Raw genomic sequence first — 22345 nt, forward strand, 5'->3', positions numbered from 1 at the left:
TACTCCACAAAGAAAGCCATCAACAAACACATAGAGCTCAACCCCATATACACTCCACTGCGAAGGAAAACCGGAAGTGAAGTAATCCAGCTCAAAGGACTCCAGAGTTTAAACAACAGGCGGGAAAACACAACGGCGCTTCATCGGAGGCTGCACTGATGATATCACCCAGCAGGGTAACGAAACGTCTGCGGAACAGCGAACCAGCTCGGCGAGCCAACCAACCACAGCATCCACAACCCGAGCTACAAATCTACCCTAAAAACCTTAGTATTTTAAGTGAGTCTGAGCTATGTCATGATGATGTGGTGAGGCTGCTGCTTAACCAGTTGCTGCCTTCCCTGGATGGAGGATACAGGCAGTTGTTGCCCATGGAGCATATCCTGAATAATTGGGAAACGGTGGCCAAGATAGATGCCAGGGAAGACGCCAATGTGTTGCAACAGTCAGGTGCCCACTCTGATCATCCAGACTTGAATTGTAAGAGAGTAACAATTGTAACAAGACTTGAAATAATAACCAGAATACAAATGAGGCAAGAGTAGCTAATAATGACATGTTAGTGTATGCAAATAGGTTTCTTGCTGCTTACCAGTGAAAATCTTATCTGGCCATTGAAACCTTATGCATAAAGAGGGACTTGTTTTGTGAACATCAAGAATCTTGAGGTGGAATCTTATAGGGATCTGAGCAATGTGGGATATAACAAGATATAACTAGTATGTTATATCATCAATAGCCACAGGTGAGGTGCCAGAAGACTGGAGGTTGGCTAACAATATGCCACTACTTAAGAAAGGTGGTAAGGAAAAGCCAGGAAACTATAGACTGGCGAGCCTGACATCAGTGGTGGGCACCTAGTGGAGGGGATCCTGACAGATAGGATTTACATGTCTTTGGAAAAGCAAGGACTGATTAGAGACAGTCAACATTGCGTGGGAAATCGTGGCTCACAAACTTGATTGAGTTTTTTGAAGAAGTAACGAAGAGGATTTATGAAGGCAGAGAGGTGGACGTGATCTATATGGACTTCAGTAAGGCATTCAACAAGGTTCCTCATGGTAGACTGGTTAGCAAGGTTAGATCACATGGAATACATGGAGAACTAGCCATTTCGATTCAGACCTGGCTCAAAAGTAGCAGACAGAGGGTAGTGGTGGAGGATTGCTTTTCAGACTGGAGGCCTGCGACCAGCAGTGTGCTGGGTCCACTGCTTTTTGTCATTTATATAAATGATTTGGATATGAACATAGGAGGTGTGATTAATACGTTTGTAGATAACTTCAAAATTGATGTTGTAGTGGACAGTGAAGAAGGTTACCTCAGAGTACAATGGGATCTTGTTCAGATGGGCCAATGGGCTGAGGAGTGGCAGATGGAGTTTAATTTAGATAAATGTGAGGTGCTCTATTTTGGAAAGGCACATCAGGGCAGGACTTGTATACTTAATGGTAAGGTCTTGAGGAGTGTTGCTGAACAAAGGGATCTTGGAGTGCAAGTTCATATATCCTTGAAAGTGGAGTTGCAGGTAGACAGGATAGTGAAGAAGGCGTTTGGTATGCTTGCCTTTATTGGTTAGTGCATTGAGTATACAAGTTGGGAGGTTACTTTGCAGCTGTTGAGGACATTGGTTAGGCCACTTTTGGATTATTGCATTCAATTCTGGTCTCCCTGCTATAGGAAGGATGTTGTGAAACTTGGAAGGGTTCAGAAAAAATTTACAGGGATGTTGCCAGGGTTGTTTTTTTTTTGTAATATTCATTTCTGGGACATGGGCATCGCTGGCTGGCCAGCATTTATTGCCCATCCCTTGTCGCCCTTGAGAAGGTGGTGCCAAGCTGCCTTCTTGAACCACTGCACTCCAGCTGCTGTGGGTTGACCCACAATGCCATTAGGGAAGGAATTCCAGGATTTTGACCCAGCAACAGTGATGAAACAGTGATATATTTCCAAGTCAGGATGGTGAGTGGCTTGGAGGGGAATTTGAAGGTGGTGGTGTTCCCATATATCTGCTGCCCTTGTCCTTCTAGATGGAAGTGGTCGTGGGTTTGGGAGGTGCTGTCTGAGGATCTTTGGTGAATTTCTGCAGTCCATCTTGTAGGTAGTACACACTGCTGCTACTGAGCGTCAGTGGTGGAGGGAGTGGATGCTTGTGGATGTAGTGCCAATCAAGCGGGTTCCTTTGTCCTGGATGGTGTATAGCTTCTTGAGTGTTGTTGGGGCTGCACTCATCCAGGCAATTTGGGAATATTCTATCACACTCCTGACTTGTGCCTTGTAGATGGTGAACAGGCTTTGAGGAGTCAGGAGGTGAGTTACTCGCCACAGTAATCCTAGCTTCTTTCCTGCTCTTGTTGCCACTGTGTTTATGTGGTGAGTGCAGTTGAGTTTCTGGTCAATGATAACACCCAGGATGTTAATAATGGGGTATTCAGTGATGGTAACACTGTTGAATACCAAGGGGTGGTGGTTAGATTGTCTCTTATTCATGATGTTCATAGCCTGGCATTTGTGTGGCACAAATATTCCTTGCCACTTGTCACCCAAGCCTGGATATTGTCAGGATCTTGTTGCATTTGAACATGGACTGCTTCAGTATCTGAGGAATCACCAAAGGTGCTGAACATTGTGCAATCATTAATGAACATCCCCACTTCTGACCTTATGATAAAGGGAAGGTCATTGATGAAGGATCTGAAGATGGTTGGCTGAGGACACCACCCTGAGGAAGTCCTGCAGAGATGTCCTGGAGCTGAGATGATTGACCTCCAACAACCATGACCATCTTCCTATATGTCACATATGACTTCAACCACTGGAGAGTTTGCCCCTGATACCCATTGATTCCAGTTTTGTTGGGGCTCCTTGATGCCACATCCAGTCGAATGCAACCTTGATGTCAAGGGTTGTCACTCTCACCTCACATCTGGTTTGAGGGGTTGAGCTGTAGGGAAAGGCTGAGTAGGCTGGGGCTATTTTCCCTGGAGTGTCGGAGGCTGAGGGGTGACCTTATAGAAGTTTATAAAATCATAAGGGACATAAATAGGGTGAATAGCCAAGGTCTTTTCCCTAGGGTACGGGAGTACAGAACTAGAGGGAATAGATTTATGGTGAGAAGGGAAAGATTTAAAAGGGACCTAAGGGGCAACATTTTCACGCAGAATGTGAGGTGTGTACAGAATGAGCTGTCAGAGGAAGTGGTGGACGCTGGTACAATTACAGTATTTAAAAGGTATCTGGATGAGTACATGGATAGGAAGGTTTTAGTGAGATATGGGCCAAATGCTGGCAGATAGGACTAGATTAATTTAGGATATCTGGACGGCATGGATGAGCTGGACCAAAAGGCCTGTTTCCATGCTGTACAGCTCTATGACTGTATGACTCAATGTGTGGCAGAATCAGACAAAAAGTTCAGCAAGGCCTATCTTGATGTCGAGATCATTCCACTTCTTTCTTTTATTTGCTTCACAAGTGGTATGGCAATATTGTCCCTAGGCAATGCGAGATGTCAAGAGATAGGGATTAATGCTTGTTAAATGCCCTGTTAATGCCACAATTCACCACATTAACATTTAGCTTCCCACCTTCCCAAATTCAGCGAGGAGATTGGCGCGAACACCTGGCGATTTGACTCACTGCATGCTCTAAATGACCTCAATATTATCTATGACCAAACCGCAGCCTACGGGTTGACGAATGTGCACCAGGTGCACTCACCTCTCCTCCACAGACATTGGCACCTGGCATCTGTCAACCCATCATGACCATACTCACACTTCCACTATTCACTCGCAGTGTGATCTGGACCTTGTATTGCAGGGCACACCAGCTACTTGCATTGAAAGGCTGCAGCAGGGACACTTTGTGCACTGGGAAAGGCACTCAGCTCACAGACTGGACTGGGTTGTATCAAAGGGATGCTTAATTATGCTTTCTGAGCACTCACTCACTTAACACCAACCTGCATGCTCACAGCCTTGCTGCCATATTTTGCCTTGCTGTGTCAATTACACAGTCACAAAAACAGGCAGCTTTCCTTGCTATTCGGCAGTCTTCAGTCAAGGGAGCACATGTCTTGCTGTATGGCAGCATGCTATGTCAATCTCACACTTTCACCATGTGCCAGCAGCTTATACAAAAACATACTGTATGTGCAGCAAGCTGATAGGCATGTGTCCAACTCTAAGTAGAGTTGTACTCAGTGAAATCCATGAAGGCACTTGTCAGTCAAGGGGTCCCAGCACAATAAGGTGAGGACAGATTCCCATATCAATTCAAGCAATCAGATATCTGGTTGGTATGTCCTCAATCAAGAGTTCCATGCTTCACCAGCCCAAAGAGTGGGTCATGGTCAAGCCATAGGGTCCATAATGACAAATCTAGGGCTAATGTAGCCAGGAAGAGTTATAGACACCTGTCAGGGGTCTGGGCACTTCTTGCCTAGGGTTGTCTAGTCATGATTGAGCCACAGTTAGTCTATCAGGTCCATTCTCCGAAACTAGGATGGTATGGCGGGCGTGGAGGAGGGTTCAGACATTGCTGTGGCACTGACCATCAACAGGTTAGTATTTGGGACTCGGAACTGCAGGTTCTGGCCAACAGCACAGTATAATTGTGAAGGGAGCAGCAGGATTTGCATGGGGGATACTGTAAAGCATTGGTGGGAAATGAGTAATATAAGGGGATGGTCATCCACAGTCAGAGCACCCTGATTTCAAGGAGGGGAGCAATGAATAACCACACCAGGCATTGTCATCTCACATGCGAGGAGCTGGTTTAGAAGGATAGGCAGATGTATGTGCATGTAGATGAGTTGGATGGAGACTTGGGGAAGTGGGAAGCCTGTGGGTTTAACAGAATGGCCTACTAGAAGGAGGTTGTGGATGTACTGGGGGCTCACTGGCACATTCAGGCTAAAAGTGGAAGCCACTGGCAGAGGAGCAGTCACTGTCACCTTCCATCATGGAAATCAAAAGTGCGCAATTGAGAAGAAAATGGCTGTGACCATGCTTGGAGTGGGTGGGATAATAGACTTAGCCTGTGAGGAAAGAGGCTGTAGCAACAATGACTTTTAAAGGGAAAAAATATAAAACACAAATCCCATGCAATGTACAGCACACAGGTTGCCTACTCCCTGCCTATCCTACAACATTTCTGTATATTGTACCTCCTTGGCAATAAACCACTGGTGGACAAGTCTTTGATATCTATGTCTTTGTGCACAGAGCAAGTCAAACAATAGAATGTTGAATAAGGAGTCACCATAGTCACAAGAGTCACAAAGGTGATTGCCTGGTGCTGTGAATATGCATTATTCCCTTGCTTCCAGATGGTGCATTAGGCTCTCAAAGCAGTCATCCATTAAGCCTTGTCTGTGACCATGAAATGCTGTCAAAACATGTGAAGATGCATTTAGCATCTACACAGAGACTCACAAACACATAAGTTAACATCAATTTATGCAGAAGTTGAAAATGCTGTACAAGCCTTTTTCACAATGCCACCAAAGCACCTCAATAGATTTTCTCCTTTTTCTCTCTCTCGTAATGTCTTAATGTGAGCATGGGTTTCTTGGCATCTTGGGCAGATGGAGCCTCCTCTACTATTGACCTTGATGCCAGGAAGTTTGGTGGGGAAACCCTGGGGATGTTTGTGTCTAGATGGGCCAGATATGCCAATGGTCTTCTTACCATGGTCAAGTTAACCCTCCTTGGCATGAACTTTCAACGGTCAGGCGACAGAGAGTGGTGTGAAAGTGGAGCACTCGGGGGTGACCTGAATGGAAAGTGCAGAGGAGTCTGTGTGTGGTCCCCACCCACCCACACAGCACCCTCTTCCCCTCCCCAGCAGGGTGCGTCCTTGGCACTGCTCTATCTCTTTGTAAGGAGAGGTACCCTGGATTGGGGTCAAGACTTCCAGCATCCCCTGTTACCATGCCTTCAGTTCTGGAGGTATGGTCTGCAATGATCGAGAGTGACAGCAGGGGTAACATGACAGTTGCAGAGAAATGAAGAGTGGTACTTATTCGGTTGGTGGGACATAGATGTTTCTGCATCCCTGCAGGAGTGATCATGATCTTCTCCTGTAAGGGCCAGAATTCTCTCACTGTAGGGGGTACACTCATCCATCTAGCCTCTCTTTTCTCTGTTATGAGCTTCTTTCTTCAGCAATGAAAATAGGGGGGTGGGGGCATGTATGAAATTACAGTGGATGGAACACTGTTCGTGCTGATGCATGTAGGTGGGAAAGGTGGTGAGATGTTGTGAAAGGTGGAGGAGACAGCACAGAGGGCATGCAGAGTTAGTACTGTCAGGGCGGATTGGGTGGAAGACAGCAAATGAGAGGAGGTGTTACACACACCTCTTGTATAATGTTGTTGCCAGGACACTGTGTGTGCATGAACAGGCAATCATCTCATGGATTTGACCAGGGTGCATCTCATGACTGTTTTAACACTGACTTAATCTGTGCCTTCTTGGACATTCCCAGCATATTGCCTTGCTTTTCCTTTTGTGTTTTGCCACCATAGCCAGAAGTTAAATGTTCATAGTACATCCGCTTTCCCTTGCCTTTTTACATAGACACAAAGTCAGGCATCCTAAATCAGCATAAACCTGCATGGTTTCTTTGAGTCAAGAATTGTATGCCCCAGAGATAGAGAATAGAGGTGCCCAACAGGATGCTGCTTGGCCTGCTGTGTTCATCCAGCCCTGCACCTTGTTGTCTCAGATTCTCCAGCATCTGCAGTTCCTACTATCTCGGACTCCAGAGATCCTGGTAGATGTGATGATGCTGAGGAGGGCTGTCCTCATTCCCCAGAACCACCAGAGGAGACCTCACTACCAGCCCCTGCCAGCCTTGTCCAAAGTTGCTCCCCAGGCTCACTATAGTGGTGATGGTATGGAGAAATACAAAAACAATGAAGATGGTCAATGATCTTCTCCACTCCTCGAGGATAAGTGCCACCATCTTCTCTTTGCTACCTCTCACTCACTTTATGTCTGCTACTGCACCCGTTTCCTACCTATTCTCTCAACTACCTAACATTCCCAGTATACTAACTCTGCACGATGTCTGTGCTGTCCCAACTATTTTCATTTCATTCAGTACCTTCATTTGTTTCATTGCAGGAGAAAACATCCCACAATGGGGCAGAGAGAGCCAAAACAGGTGGTGGTGTGCCTGACATTCATCAGCTCACCCTCTATGAAGAGAGAATCCTTGTCCTAATGGGAGGGGGCCATGACCACTCAAGACCGACACCAGAAAAGATTCATTATCTAGGATGGCATAATGGCTCAGTGGTTAACACTACTGCCTCACTGCACCAGGGACCCAGGTTTGATTCCACCTTTCGGCGACTGTGCGGAGTTTGCACATTCTCCATGTGTCTGCATGGGTTTCCTCTGGGTGCTTTAGTTTCCTCCCACAGTCCAAAGATGTGCAGGTTAGATTGATTGGCCATAGTAAAATTGTCCATCGTGTTCAGAGATGTGTAGGCTAGGTGGATTAGCCACAGAACAATACAGCGCAGTACAGGCTCTTCAGCCCTCGATGTTGCGCCGACCTGTGAAACCAATCTGAAGCCCATCTAATCTAAACTATTCCATTATCATCCATATGTTTATCCAATGACCATTTAACTGCCCTTAAAGTTGGCAAGTCTACTACTTTTGCAGGCAGGGCATTCCACGCCCTTACTACTCTCTGAGTAAAGAACCTACCTCTGACATCTGTCCTATATCTATCACCCCTCAATTTAAAGCTATGTTCCCTCGTGCTAGCCATCACCATCTGAGGAAAAAGGCTCCCACTGTCCACCCTATCTAATCCTCTGATCATCTTGTATGTTTCTATTAAGTCACCTCTTAACCTTCTTCTCTCTAACGAAAACAGCCTTAAGTCCCTCAGCCTTTCTTCATAAGACCTTCCCTCCATACCAGGCAACATCTTGGTAAATCTCCTCTGCACCCTTTCCAATGCTTCCACATCCTTCCTATAATGCAGCGACCAGAACTGTACGCAATACTCCAAGTGCGGCCACACCAGAGTTTTGTACAGCTGCAACATGACCTCATGGCTCCGAAACTCAATCCCTCTACCAATAAAACCTAACACACCATACGCCTTCTTAACAACCCTATCAACCTGGGTGGCAACTTTCAGTGATCTATGCGCATGGACACCGAGATCTCTCTGCTCATCCACACTACCAAGAATCTTACCATTAGCCCAGTACTCTGTATTCCTGTTACTCCTTCCAAAGTGAATCACCTCACACTTTTCCGCATTAACCTCCATTTGCCACCTCTCAGCCCAGCTCTGCAGCTTATCTATGTCCCCCTGTAACCTGCAACATCCTTCCGCACTATCCACAACTCCACCGACTTTGGTGTCACCTGCAAATTTACTAACCCATCCTTCTACGCCCTTATCCAGGTCATTTATAAAAATGACAAACAGCAGTGGCCCCAAAACAGATCCTTGAGGTACACCACTGGTAACTGAACTCCAGGATGAACATTTCCCATCAACCACCATCCTCTGTCTTCTTACAGCTAGCCAATTTCTGATCCAAACCGCTAAATCACCCTCAATCCCATGCCTCCGTATTTTCTACAATAGCCTACAGTGGGGAACCTTATCAAACGCTTTACTGAAATCCATATACACCACATCAACCGCTTTACCCTCATCCACCTGTTTGGTCACCTTCTCAAAGAACTCAATAAGATTTGTGAGGCACAACCTACCCTTCACAAAACCGTGTTAACTATCCCTAATCAAATTATTCCTTTCTCGATGATTATAAATCCTGTCTCTTATAATCCTTTCCAACACTTTACCCACAACCGAAGTAAGGCTCACAGGTATAAGGTAGTGGGCTGGATCTGGGTGGGATGCTTTTCAGAGGGTTGGTGCAGACTTGATGAGCCAAATGGCTTGCTTCTACATTGTAGGAGTTCTATGATTCTATCCAATTCATGTTCTGATTTCCCATTACCACCACTGTGACTGTATTCTTAACATTCTTTCTCAGTTTAATCTACTTATTTTTTGTGAGGTGTGAGTTTATGCAGCATGGAGGAGAAGGAGCCAGCATGGGGAAGGTGAGCCTAACGTGGCAGCAAGAGAGTTCCCCGATGTTGATAACAGTCATCCTAAGCAGTGGTGAGAACAGAAACATGCAGCCAACAATAGCTGGGGCAAGAGCAGACAGCTGCTCCTGAGTTGGAGGCATCCCTAGGCGACCAGTGGTAAAAGCAGAAGCAGGGCAGCTGGGAGCTAGAGTGGGAGCAGGCAGCCTGGGGTGGCTGAGGCAAGCCTGGAGCAGGGGAGGTCGAGCTCTTGTGACAAGTGCAAGCCCAGCATGGCCAGGTGCTTATGGACTGTAGTGTTGAACTGTTAACTGTGTTTCTTTGTTTTTCTACTTTTTAGTAAGGACTGTAATGTTTAACACTTTAACTTTGCTTTCTTTACTTTTCTGCATTGTTCTGAGATTCCGTACCTAGGTACCTTTGTACCCTAAGATGGTGCTGTAAATGGTGACTTGTAATATTTTCAGTGTACTCATGTGAGTACATGTGACAATAAATCTAATTCAATGCAGTTCAATTTCAAAGCTTCTCCCCATGTTTTGCTACTCATTCTGTCTCTTGTTCTACACCAATGGCATCCATATGTTATCTGTCATGAAATGAGCAGCGCCTTCATACATCATCTCCTCATCCACCACTGAGGAAGAAATAACAAATCTGTCAGAGAAAGTTTGTCTCCTGCACCCTCCACCAGGTCAAATACTGCCCTTTCAGAAGGTACATCAGGTAAATTATAATCATTGGCACATCTCTGCAGATGGCTGCGGACCAAATGACACAGGTCACTGGCTGTTCGAGGTCAGGCAAAGACCAGGTACCTGCTCAGCTCCAGGCAGGGGCTGTCGGCTGTTGGAGGCACTCAGTAAACTGATTTGAAGTTTGGAGGACTCCACCAATGCTGTTCTTTATTGTGCTATCTCTAGCATACGAATATCTGGCTGCCTCCGTGAACAGGTTGTTGGGTACCATTTATAGCCAGGTCCAGCACACTCAGTGTCTGCTGGATATGCACACAGATGTACACTGCATGGCTAAAGCCATTGGTACTCAGCACCAACAGCCAGGAGACAGAGGGACGGGGGACATTGACCTCACTCTTGCTGCTCCTCTCTCACAAGGAGAGGTGCCTGTAGGCACCCAGCCTTAGGAGGAACTACATACGGGTCCCCTACAGATCTTTTCTCAGGACACTCCAAAAGTGCTGAAGCTCTCCACTTGCACCCTGCCTGCAAACCCAACCCTGTGGGAACCTGCCTCTGGGCAGGACAAATGCCCCTGGGGTTATCAGCCCAAAACTCCAAGGGTTAAAAACTCCACCATAAGGCAGATGCCCTCCACCCCAGATATAAATGTAGGAATGCAGCTAAACATGGTGGAGGAAAAGGAAGAAGAAGATCTTATGAGGGCATACAGCTGGCACAATTCCATTGTAAATACATTATTACATTTGTAAATTTGTGTTTACTTTTCACCATCAATTGTTTCAACGATTGTCATTTTACCTATAATTATTAGAATAAAATAGAATGGCTCGCTATCCTTAGCATCACATGCTTTTCTAACTCTGTTTGCACGATAGCTATCCTTTCCTAGCACCCATACTGGTATAAAATATTGTCGTGATGAGGGAATATTGGATGTGTTGAGGGCTTCCAAGAATTTGTAACCTTAGCCTTTATTAAACAACTTGAAGCACATAGAAAGACCAAACTATTAAGTTGTACTTGCAGTTGGGATCAGAAAGGGGGTGCCATCTCAGAAGCATCAAAAAATTGCAATCAGTTAGAAATGACTTACTCAATGCCATTGAACAAGATTCACAAAGAAGTCCTGGCTGTGTTATTTTGGCCAGTATTGCTATCAGATAAGATACTGAAGGTGATGTTCATCTAAAGAACAACTTCATGCTTTACCAATGCAATGCTGCACCTATCACAGATCCCCACCATGCTTCCCAGTTGTCCAGAGCAGAAATTTCGAGGATTCGGCAGTGTCTTCTGTCTAGATGGTACCGATACAAAGCTCCAGACATGACCTGCTGATGATGAGAAGACACCTTGTGGCCCTCATTAGTCCAGTGTGTTATTGTAGATTCTCTGCACCAAATGACCTCCGCCTCTGGTCAAAGCCACAGCCTCTCTCTCATCTGCACAGCATTCAATGGTAGTTGAGTGACTATGGCTTGCCTGCATCTTCATTGCATCATGAAGCACCTATTTCTGGAAGATATGCCGTAGAAGGTGGCTCTTTATCTGCTGGAGGTTGATGCTGCTCCTGAGCTTATTGCCACAAGTGTTTCTTATCTATTGGTGTGGCTGCCCTTAGTTCAGTGACCACAATGGAACATGGAGGACCCAACATGGAGGCCGACATGAAACTTGCATATGGTAGCCCTAATTCAGGATGTTCAAGCCTTTTGATGTAGGAGATTATTCTTGTTGCAGCAATAATTAAGATCTCTCTCCACACCCCCAAACCCACAGTAACCAAGAAAGGCATCATTGCATATAGAAAAATGGTGTAGACCAACGTTCCCACTAAGGTGCATGGTCCCATATTCACTGAATGGCTCTGTATATCCATTGGAATGTTGACACATTACTTATGCTTCCAGAAACTGCTGCCACACATGGACCACAAAGGTCTCCCCAGCAGCAACAAAAATAACAGAGAATGTTAGTGGTAACATTTTATATTCCAAGATGTGATGTGAGCAACTCCTGCCTTCAGTGCAGGCTGTGGAACCTTGGAAAGTGATTGATACTTTGGCAACTAAGGTGATAGCCCACAGGATATTATTTGTGCCTTGCAGACATTAATAGGATTTATTTGTAATGTTGAATGATTTGGTCAAGATTGCTTGGTGCCAGGATTTTTAATCAATGCAACAGATCAAGGCATGAGGTCCACATACAGCATTTTGTGATAACAGGTTTCTTTCACATGTTCTATGTGGGTGTCTATTTTGTGCCATTCCAGTTGCATTGGCAACGGTTTTCGATTTCAGTCACATAATTACAATTTGCGTGAGGCTGGAAGGGAATTCAAGTAGGCCTTCACAGTGTGACTCATGTGGTCAGCCTCTCAGTCTAGGTGACCCCTCATCCCGCAACCCTTCAAGTTCTTTTCAGCCTTGCCCAGCGTGTCAACCCGATTGGCTTTGATCTTCTCCACAATCCAACACAATCCATTTATTTAACTGCTCATCTCCCCATTTTACCTCTTATGTCCCAGGCATACACTTTAATTATGACAAACATAACCCAATCAAAGGCATAGTGATGGTGACTGTCGATGACCTCTGCCACCCCTGCATGCCACCCCACTTCCCCGCCGACCAGTCCTACAGAATCCCATTCCCTCCCATGCTTTATCATCTCCCACACTTATGTTGAGTTGCTCCCTTTCACAATTATTGTCTCCTCTGCATCCCAGCACGCTGCCTCTAATTCCCACAATTGACTTCCCAGGTGTGCAACTACAATAGTGGCCCCTGAACACTAACCTTGAATTTTAATGGGCAGACCCTCTAGACTGTTTGTGAGCCATCGCCAATCAACTTGGAAAGATAGCCCCTACTATTGACTGATCTCTGCACAACTCTCTGATCGACCTACTGCTGACCGAGACTGGTTGAACTGGACTTGCAGGACCATGGCTCTGGCTTGTAATGATGCAGACCCTCAGGTCCCTGCTGCCTCGAGTGACTGACACATTGTGACCAAGCCTATGAACTGATATCGGGGGCTACAATTGACTTACTGTGCTGGGACCCCCTGACTTAAATGAGGGCTACTCTCCTCAGACTTTGAGACATGGCCATTTGATTGAAGCAAAGCAGTGTATTTGCCATGGAAGCCACTTGTACATGCTGAGATTGATGTAGTGTTGTGTCAAGCTTCCTGGCTTTATATGTGCACTAAATGGCAAGGCAGTACAGAAGTATTGTGACCCTCTGAGTTCTAAATGAGGTGGCAAAGTGCAAAAAGCAAGACAACTCAGATATGTTGTGTGTATTCAAGTAGGTGCAAAGCAAGTAAACAGCAAGTGAGCAAGAGAAGAGCCCTGAGGTGCACCCTGATCCGATCCATGGGAGGGATGCCATGTAAATTGGCCTGGCAGTAACAATACAATGCAAGGTCATAACATGTCCATGGGCCCAGTGTGGAAAGTGGGACTAGTGTAGGTAGTAATGTATTTTTGGTGGTATAGACTTGATGGGCCAAAGGGCCTCTTCTGTGCTGTATGATTTTGTAATTCAAACATGGTGGTGTGCTCCAAAGCGCAAAGATAGGCAAAGAGCCACCAAGTACCCACTTTGACTTTCATGTTGGGACTTGCCACAACCTAGTTTTTATCCAGTGTATGGGAAATAGGAAGTTGCATATACATGAGGTGAGATTACGTGCTAATCAGATGTAAATGCATTTAAATAGGCCTCCAATACTCACTAGGAGATTCTCATCTTGTCATTTAAACATTGGTTGAAGAATCAAACGATTTTTCTCAATGTCTAGAATCTAATTTTCCAACCTCATGTATTTTCCCAACTGACTCACTATTTGCTTATTGCGGAGCTGGAGGAACACAGCAGGCCAGGCAGCATCAGAGGAGCAGGAAAGTTGACATATTGGGTCGGGACCCTTCTTCAGAAAAATTTTTCTGCAACTTTCCTGCTTCTCTGATGCTGCCTGGCCTGTTATGTTCCTCCAGCTCCACACTGTGTTATCTCTCACTCCAGCATCTGCAGTTCTTGCTTTCTCTCACTATTGCCCATGTTGTTTAGGGTCTGGAATTCAGCCCAGAGAAATGATTTCCTTCAGTACTGGCATGCAGGATAAGATGCGTAACCTTAAAATTTAGGAATTTAGGAATGAAATCTGCAAGCATTTCTTCACACAAAGGCTAGTGCAAGTCTGGGACTAATTGCTTCAACATCAGCAGAACAGTGGGTTAATTGAAATTACCAATACTGATATTAATAAATGGTTGTTAGGGAAGCGTATCAAGGAATATGGAACATATGCAAGTAAATGCAGTGAAGATACAGATCAGACAAAATCTAAATGAATAGCAGAAAATATTGGAGAGGTAGAATAACAGACTCCTATTCCTACATAACCAAACTACTACATATACCTGTACTATTAATCATAGACAGAAATTTATTGGTGGAGGTTTTCAGTCTCATACTGGATCTTGCCCAGATGTTACAAATAATTGCAGATAATTTTTCAACAACTTAAATCATTGTGCAACGGAAATGTGGAGGTTGTTTAGGGAGCAGTTGCTACAAGTACTGGATAGGTTTGTCCCACTGAGGCAAGAAAAAGATGGTAAGGCGAAGGAACCTTGGATGACAAGACATGTGGAACACCTAGTCAAGAGGAAGAAGGAAGCTTACTTAAGGTTGAGGAAAAAAGGATCGGACAGGGCTCTAGAGGTCTACAAGGTAGCCAGGAAGAAACTGAAGAATGGACTTAGGAGAGCTAGAAGGGGGTATGTGAAAACCTTGGTGGGTAGGATCAAGGAAACCCCAAGGCGTTCTATGCTTATGTGAGGAACAAGAGGATGGCCAGAGTGAGGGTAGGGCCAATCAGGGATAGTGGAGGAAACTTGTGCACGGAGTCAGAGGAGGTAGAGAAGGTCCTTAATTAATTCTTTGCTTCAGTATTCACCAGTGAGAGGGACCTTGACATTTGTGAGGACAGCTTGAAACAGGCAGATATGCTCGAACAGGTTGATATTAGGAAGGAGGATGTGCTAGAAATTTTGAAAACCGTGAGGATAGATAAGTCCCCTGGACCAGATGGGATATATCCAGGGTTATTATGGGAAGTGAGGGAAGAGATTGCTGCCCCTTTGGCAATGATCTTTGCGTCCTCACTGTCCACTGGAGTAGTACCAGAAGATTGGAGGGTGGCAAATGAAATTCCCTTGTTCAAGAAAGGGAATAGTGATAATCCTGGAAATTATAGATCGGTCAGTCTTACTTCTGCGGTGGGCAAATTATTGGAGAGAATTCTGAGAGATAGTATGTATGATTATTTGGAAAAGCACAGTTTGATTAGAAATAGTCAACACAGCTTTGTGAGGGGCAGGTCATGCCTCACAAGCCTTATTGAATTCTTCGAGGATGTGACAAAACACATCGATGAAGGTAGAGCAGTGGATGTGGTGTATATGGATTTTAGCAAGGCATTTGATAAGGTTCCACATGGTAGGCTAATTCAGAAAGTAAGAAGGCATGGGATTCAGGGAAATTTGGCTGTCTGGATACAAAACTGGCTGTCCAAAAGAAGACAGAGGGTGGTAATAGATGGAAAGTATTCAGCCTGGAGCTCGGTGACCAGTGGTGTGCTGCAGGGATCTATTCTGGGACCTCTGCCTTTGTGATCTTTATAAATGACTTGGATGAGGAAGTGGAAGGGTGGATTAGTAAGTTTGCCGATGACACAAAGGTTGGTGGAGTTGTGGACAGCATGGAGGGCTGTTATAGGTTGCAACAGGACATTGACAGGATGCAGAGCTGGGCAAAGAAGTGGCAGATGGAATTCAACCCAGAAAAGTGTGAAGTGATTCACTTTGGAAGGTCGAATTTGAATGCAGAATACAGGGTTAATGGCAGGATTCTCGACAGAGTGGAGGAAGAGAGGGGTCTTGGGGTCCTCGTCCAGAGATCCCTCAAAGTTTCTACCCAGGTTGATAGGGTTGTAAAGAAGGCGTATGGTGTGTTGGCTTTCATTGGCAGGGGAATTGAGTTTAACAGCTGTGAGGTTATGCTGCAGCTCTATAAAACTCTGGTTAGACCACACTTGGAATATTGTGTTCAGTTCTGGTCACTTCATTACAGGAAAGATGTGGAAGCCTTAGAGAGCGTGCAGAGGAGATTTATCGGGATGCTGCCTGGACTGGAGGGCAGGTCTTATCAGGAAAGGTTGAGGGAGCTAAGAAGGATGAGAGGTGACTTGATAGAGGTGTACAAGATGATGAGAGGTATAGATAGACTGGATAGTCAGAGACTTCTTCCCAGGACGGAAATGACTATTACGAGGGGACATAATTTTAAGATATTTGGAGGAAGGTATAGGGGAGATGTCAGAGGTAGGTTCTTTACACAGAGAGTGGTGGGCGTGTGAAATGCGCTGCTGGCAGTGGTAGTGGAGTCAGATACTTTAGAGACATTTAAGCGACTCTTGGATAGGCACATGGAGTATAGTAAAACGCAGGGTATACAGGGTAGTTTGATCTTAGTAGGATAATAGGTCGGCCCAACATTGTGGGCTGAAAGGCCTGTACTATGTTCTATGTGTAAAGACATGCTAACATGTGAAGTTAGTTATAAGTGAGAGAATTGCTTATGCTTATGCATTTTTATCTGTTTACAGAGGGTAGTGGTGTTCTCCACTGTGAGATTCCCCCACATCCTTTTTTAGAGGACAGTGCATTCAGATAATTTTAGTTCAATGGGAATTTACTACTATTAGTATGATTCTGATTTTTGCCTTTTAACTTTCTGACACCTTCATTGCTCTGTATTCAGAATGTGAATTGCTTGATATTTTTGTTGAATTGTTTTTGTATTTTGCTGTGTTAGAAGGAGGTTGATTATAAATCACAAACAAAATACATAGTCATATTGGTCTCATTGATATCTCAAATGAGCTTCTTAAGCTGTTAAGGTACTCCTCAGCTACCTAATTAAAGAACTCTTTCAAAGCTCAAAGAAAAGACTGAGTTTTCTTAACGTAGAAATGCAGAAAGTTAATGGCATGGAAGGAGTTCATTCAACCCATCCTGTTGTGTTGTCTAAAAAGGAGCTGTCCAGTCTAATCTCATTTTGCAGCTCTTTGTTGTACATTACAGCACCTCAGGGTATATCAGATGTTTTTTACTACAGTGATCAAAATTTTGCTACTATCTTTTTAGGCAGTGGTTTTCAGATCCTTCCTACCCTCTAGGCAAAAGGAATTTCCCTCTAATCCTTCTACCAAATTCTTTAAATCTAGTCCCATGGTTATTGATCTGTCTGCTATGGGAAATATGTTCTTCCTGTTTATTCTGTTAGGCCCCATCATAATTTTATACTCCTCATTTTCTGTACCAAAGGAGCAAACCAAGCCTATCCAATTTTTCATAATAGCTAAAATTCTCCATTTCTGGAAAGATCCTTGGAAATCTCTTCTACACTGTCTCTATCAAGATCACATCCTTGCTGCAATGTGGTGACCACCACTGTGTGTGCGACTTTTGTTTTGTACAGTTCTAGCTTAATCTCCATCTCTTGTATTCAGCCTCCGTAAATAAAGAAAAATAGTCCATATATCTTCTTGACTACCTTATCTGCCTGCACTTTTACCTTCAGAGATCTGTATGCATACACTTTCAATGTTTCTCTTTTCCTTTATACTTCTTGGTATCCTACTAGTCCTCCATTTGTTGTTTGTTTTCCCGTAATGTGTTTTTCATCGTTCTTCAGACTGACTTCCAAATGACCATTACTTTACGCACCCGACAAGTCCATTGATATTTTCCTGCACGTATCTAGCTTCTTTTCCCACCATCAACCATATGGTGAATTTTCATTTCATCTGCAAACTTCTTATTTATGCCTCTTGCATATTTGTTTAAATCTATGACATGAACAATAAGGAATCCAAAACTGACCTCTATGAATCCCACGGGAAGCAGTTCAGTAGTTCCAAAACCACCACTAACCATAACAATTCGCACCATCCACTGAACCAATGTCAGATACATCTTGTAATCTTCTCTTGGACTACATTTAACTTTCTAATCTGTCTACTTTATGGAGCCAAATGTACATGCGGGGACTGTAATGTATGATGAGTTTCTTCCCAGCGCTTGTTGTTGTCAGTGAGCTATCTCTCAGTGCCCTGGAATCTCACTGTCATATTTCTTTGAAATTCACGCTGAAACGGAACTGAAACAAAAAGTGGGGGAAGTCACTAGGAGGGATTATAAACAGAAAACATTTCTTTTTGAGACATTTCATGTTGTGCACATGAGGCTTTGAAATGAATCCATTTTAGGAGGCCGATTTGACAGTTGCTAGGTCACAGGAATTGGATTTTCAGAACTCGCTCTGAGAGTTTATTGTTTTAATATTATCACTAAAGCCTGAGTAGTCTGACAAATAATTCCTTCTCTTCGGAACTTCGAACAGGCTGTAACATTCACAATTTTCTTGTTAAATCTCCCTTTGCCGGTCACTTTGAAGAACTACCTTCTGCCGATATAATTGTATTGCTTACCCTGAGCAAATAGGAAGCCGATCTGTGCAAATCATGCAAATATGCAGAGCTGTAAGGCGTGTTTACTGAACGGGGCGGGGGAGAGAACCCAGTGCAGATTCAGCTTTCCACAACCTCACTCTTCGCTTTCGCAATGACTCAGTTGTGATACGTTTCAGAACACAAGTGTCGAATGCACCCTGCAGACCGAGGATTAGTCTGACACTTGGGAGGATCAGCAAAATGAAGCACAAGGTAAAATGGGGTTTACTTTTTTTGCAAAGATGCTGGTGTTGGCTGCAGGCGTCTGCGGAGAACTAGAAGCAGTCGTTGATTGAAAGTTACAACTGCAAACGCTCGCTGAGTTACTTCAAGCGGCTCCTGTTTAACCACTAAATGCGAATTTAGCACACTTGAGCTGTGTCAGATTGCCCTGCTTGGTTTTCGGAAGACGATATCCAGGTGGGATAGGTAGGTTGTCATCTAGTGTGTTTATTTCAGTCTGAAAACACTGTGTGATGTGTAACTTCAAATGCAGCCATGTAATCCTTTTGGAAGGAAAGTCTGTTTCTTCGTAGAAAATTTGCATTAAAAATCTACGTATGTAGTAGCGAGTGGGACTGGAAAAACATCTGTGAGGGAGTTATAGTATGCGGATTTTTGACGAGTATTCCAGTTGATGTGGTATTCTGTGTCTGCGCTGATTAGTTAAATAGCTACTTACGTACCTGTACATTCTGTCCATAACACTCCGTTGAGTGGACATTAAAAGATATTCGAAAGCAACTTAGTTTAAGAACACAAGCAAAGGCAACGGGAGAGGGCTGGTTTGTGGTGCCTTCTGATACCACTTGATGGCGGAATGTAAATTTCAGATTTCAAAAATTGATCGACCCACCGAACAGTCCATTCAGCTACCGACATGGTATCCCTTTACATTTCTACTCCACTCGGCTACCTGTCTGCTGGCAGGAAACTGACTAGCCCCTTTCCTGAACTCCAGCACAGTGCCCTCTCCGATAGTCCATCCTATCTGTTTTGTCACCCTCTTAATATTTTGCCTGAATCATTTCCATCGATTTTTTTTTGTTAGCGGCTCTTCGTTCCACTCTATAATCCCGTGTGTTTTATTTTATTTTCAGATATAGTAGATAATACCCACTCACTGAAAATCTCGCCATATCCTTCACTTCTATCCGAACGGCCGTGACCTCTTTTCAAGAGGAAAAAGTCCCTCACAGCCAATCACTACTGAAGACTTCTGCCCCCTCAGTCCAGAATCAATCTCAGCACAATTGCAATCCTTCTGAGATCTTTTGAAATGAATTCTCCCAGGTTCCCACACTTGATCTCCTGTAATGCCAGACATTTTCTTCGAACTGCGTTCTGTCAACTGACGTAGTGAAGAGTTAGGACTGGTGTATTTACATGTTGTAAAAGGAAAAAGGAAGTGAATTCTATCGCCGAGGAGTGTTATTACGACGATACACCTCACAACAGTGTCAAGTACCAAATCTATTTGACAGACAAGGAAAAATGTAGGGCTGGTCTGTGGTGTCGTGTTGAGGAATGAGATTGAAGGGCTGGTCGCGTTTTACTGTTGTGTCACCATCTGTTGAATCGCTGTTTAAGCGGGACTCATTCTGGTCCTAGGTGATTAGATAGTTCTGTGGTTGTCTATTTGGCCCATACGCTGTCAAGTTCAATTCCCCTTCTTTCCTGAGCTAGATTATCTTTTTTTTGTCCCAATTTACTTTATTTATATATTTGTTAAAAGCATACTACGTTTTGATTTGAAAATTAGAGTGCAATAAAATATTCCACTTATAGGTTTCTTAACATAGGACCACTAGGAACAGGAGTAGGCCATTCAGCCTCTTGAGCTTGCTCTGCCATTCAATAAAATCATGGCTAATCTGTGACCTAACTCCATATGCATGCCTTGGGCTCCTTCATACCTTTGCTTAAGAAAAAATGACCTAACTCGGATTTAAATTTAAAATCGAATTAGCATTGACCACAGTCTGAGGAAAAGAGTTCCAAATCTTAATGATTCTTTGCATGCAGAAGTGCTTTTCTTTATGGCCTGGCCCTAATTCTTAGGCTATGCCCCCTGGTTCTAGAATTTTCAACCAGTGAAAATATTTATCCTTATCCAACCTGTCATTCTCTTAATCTTCTAAATTCTAGAGAATAAAGGCCTAATTTGTCTAATCTGTCTTCTTAACGCCTCAAAACCTCAGTATCATCCTTGTAAACCTACACTGAACGCCCTCCAGGGCCAAAACATCCTACTTAAATTGTGCTTCCTAGATCTCAATGCATTTATAATGGTCGTAATGCTTAACAGTATGTATCCTATGTCTGGCAAATAGTCTGAGAGTAAACCATTGAAATTTTCAGAATGTGCAATTGAAATAAATTCCTGTCCATGCACTATGTTCTGCACTGAGGACATTATGATTAATCTCAGAGTTCTTACATAAAAGTCAGTGACTGTTCCTGGATGTTATTTTCCCTAGACAGCTCAAATACCCAAAGTCATTTAAGTAATGCACTAAGTGTTGCTGCCACCTGTGAAAATGTATGTGGTGTGGAAAGAAAGGCTTGAATTTGGACAAAAACTATGAAATATTTATCATGGTTATACAGCAGCAGGTGGATATACAGTCTTGATGACTGGTGTCAATGAGTTGGATAAATCAGTTGAGCTCAGTTCACACTGGTGGATTTGTGTTGTCATTCAAAAATCTTGTGAATTCAGCACTTTATCCCATTCGTCTTCAGATCAGCCTGAAACCACAGGAATGGTATGCCGTAAAAATATTTTGTGTGTGTATGTTGCATTAGGATATTTTGCCCACATGACAAGAATTTAACTCTTTGCACGGATCCTGGTCAGTTGAGCATGACATACAGTTTGTTTTTGTTTTACATTCATTATGAATTGACAGATAGCTAAATAGCCCTTTTTTCAGTTATTTTGAGCTTTGAAGAGAAAAGCACCAGCCAAATGACTACAACTTTACATGGGCTGTATTTGCCAAACTGCTGTTGAATTTTCAAATTACATTATTAATGGCTTTATAAACGGTTAGTTAAGACCAAAGATAAATTGATCTAAATTATTGGCAAGGTTACAGTGTAACCTATGACATTTTGTTAGATCCAAATTAAAAAGACATGGGACCTGAAATTCCTGGAAACCTTTTCTAGAAAGGTAAGATTTCCAGTCACCAACTCTGCCCTGACATTCTGAGCCCTCAAGGTGGAGTCATTTACGTGAACGGGATAGGCCCCAATACCATTTAAGACACTATCTTGGCATCAGCATCTATAGAGGTATAAGATGTTTGGAGCAGCACCTTCTATGGGGTTGTATTAATCTGGCTGAAGATCTCTCAAACAATTCAAAATTATTATATTGGTTTTGGACCGCCTGGCTTTCTAACAAATTTCCTGTACTTAATGGTATGTAGTGTTTAGAATGTACTGAGATTGTGAAAGCTGCTCTGTAAGTGCATGTTTTCTCCTATCAATTGATTTACTCTGTTCAGTGTTTGGAACTCGTGGTATTTCTAGAGGCTGATGACATCCCACCAGTTTCGGATGTCAGTACCATGTGGGGAGAAGGTTTAAAATGCATGGAGATCCAGCCGAACCAGGTCCTGCCTCTTGTCATTTACCACAAGACATCCACACGTGCACCACATCGCTGTCCTGTATCTTTCCCTCCATAGCAGCGTAACCAATGTTCACTAATTAATCTGGCCATCTCCAGATTAGGTGAATTCATCCATGAAGACTAGAAGTGTAGGTTTTTATTTATTGGGTTATACAGACCTCCTCAGCCTGTGGGACAAGTTGTGACTTGTGCAATGACACACAGGTTGTTGTGAATGTAAACTGGTCATTTCCATGTATTGTAGGTCTCCCATCAATATTACTGAGTTATTCCAAGGTTCTTCTGTAGTGTAGCCTTTGATTGAT

This window comes from Rhincodon typus, chromosome 2 (assembly GCF_021869965.1).
Source record: "Rhincodon typus isolate 14 chromosome 2, sRhiTyp1.1, whole genome shotgun sequence".
Taxonomy (NCBI): Eukaryota; Metazoa; Chordata; class Chondrichthyes; order Orectolobiformes; family Rhincodontidae; genus Rhincodon; species Rhincodon typus.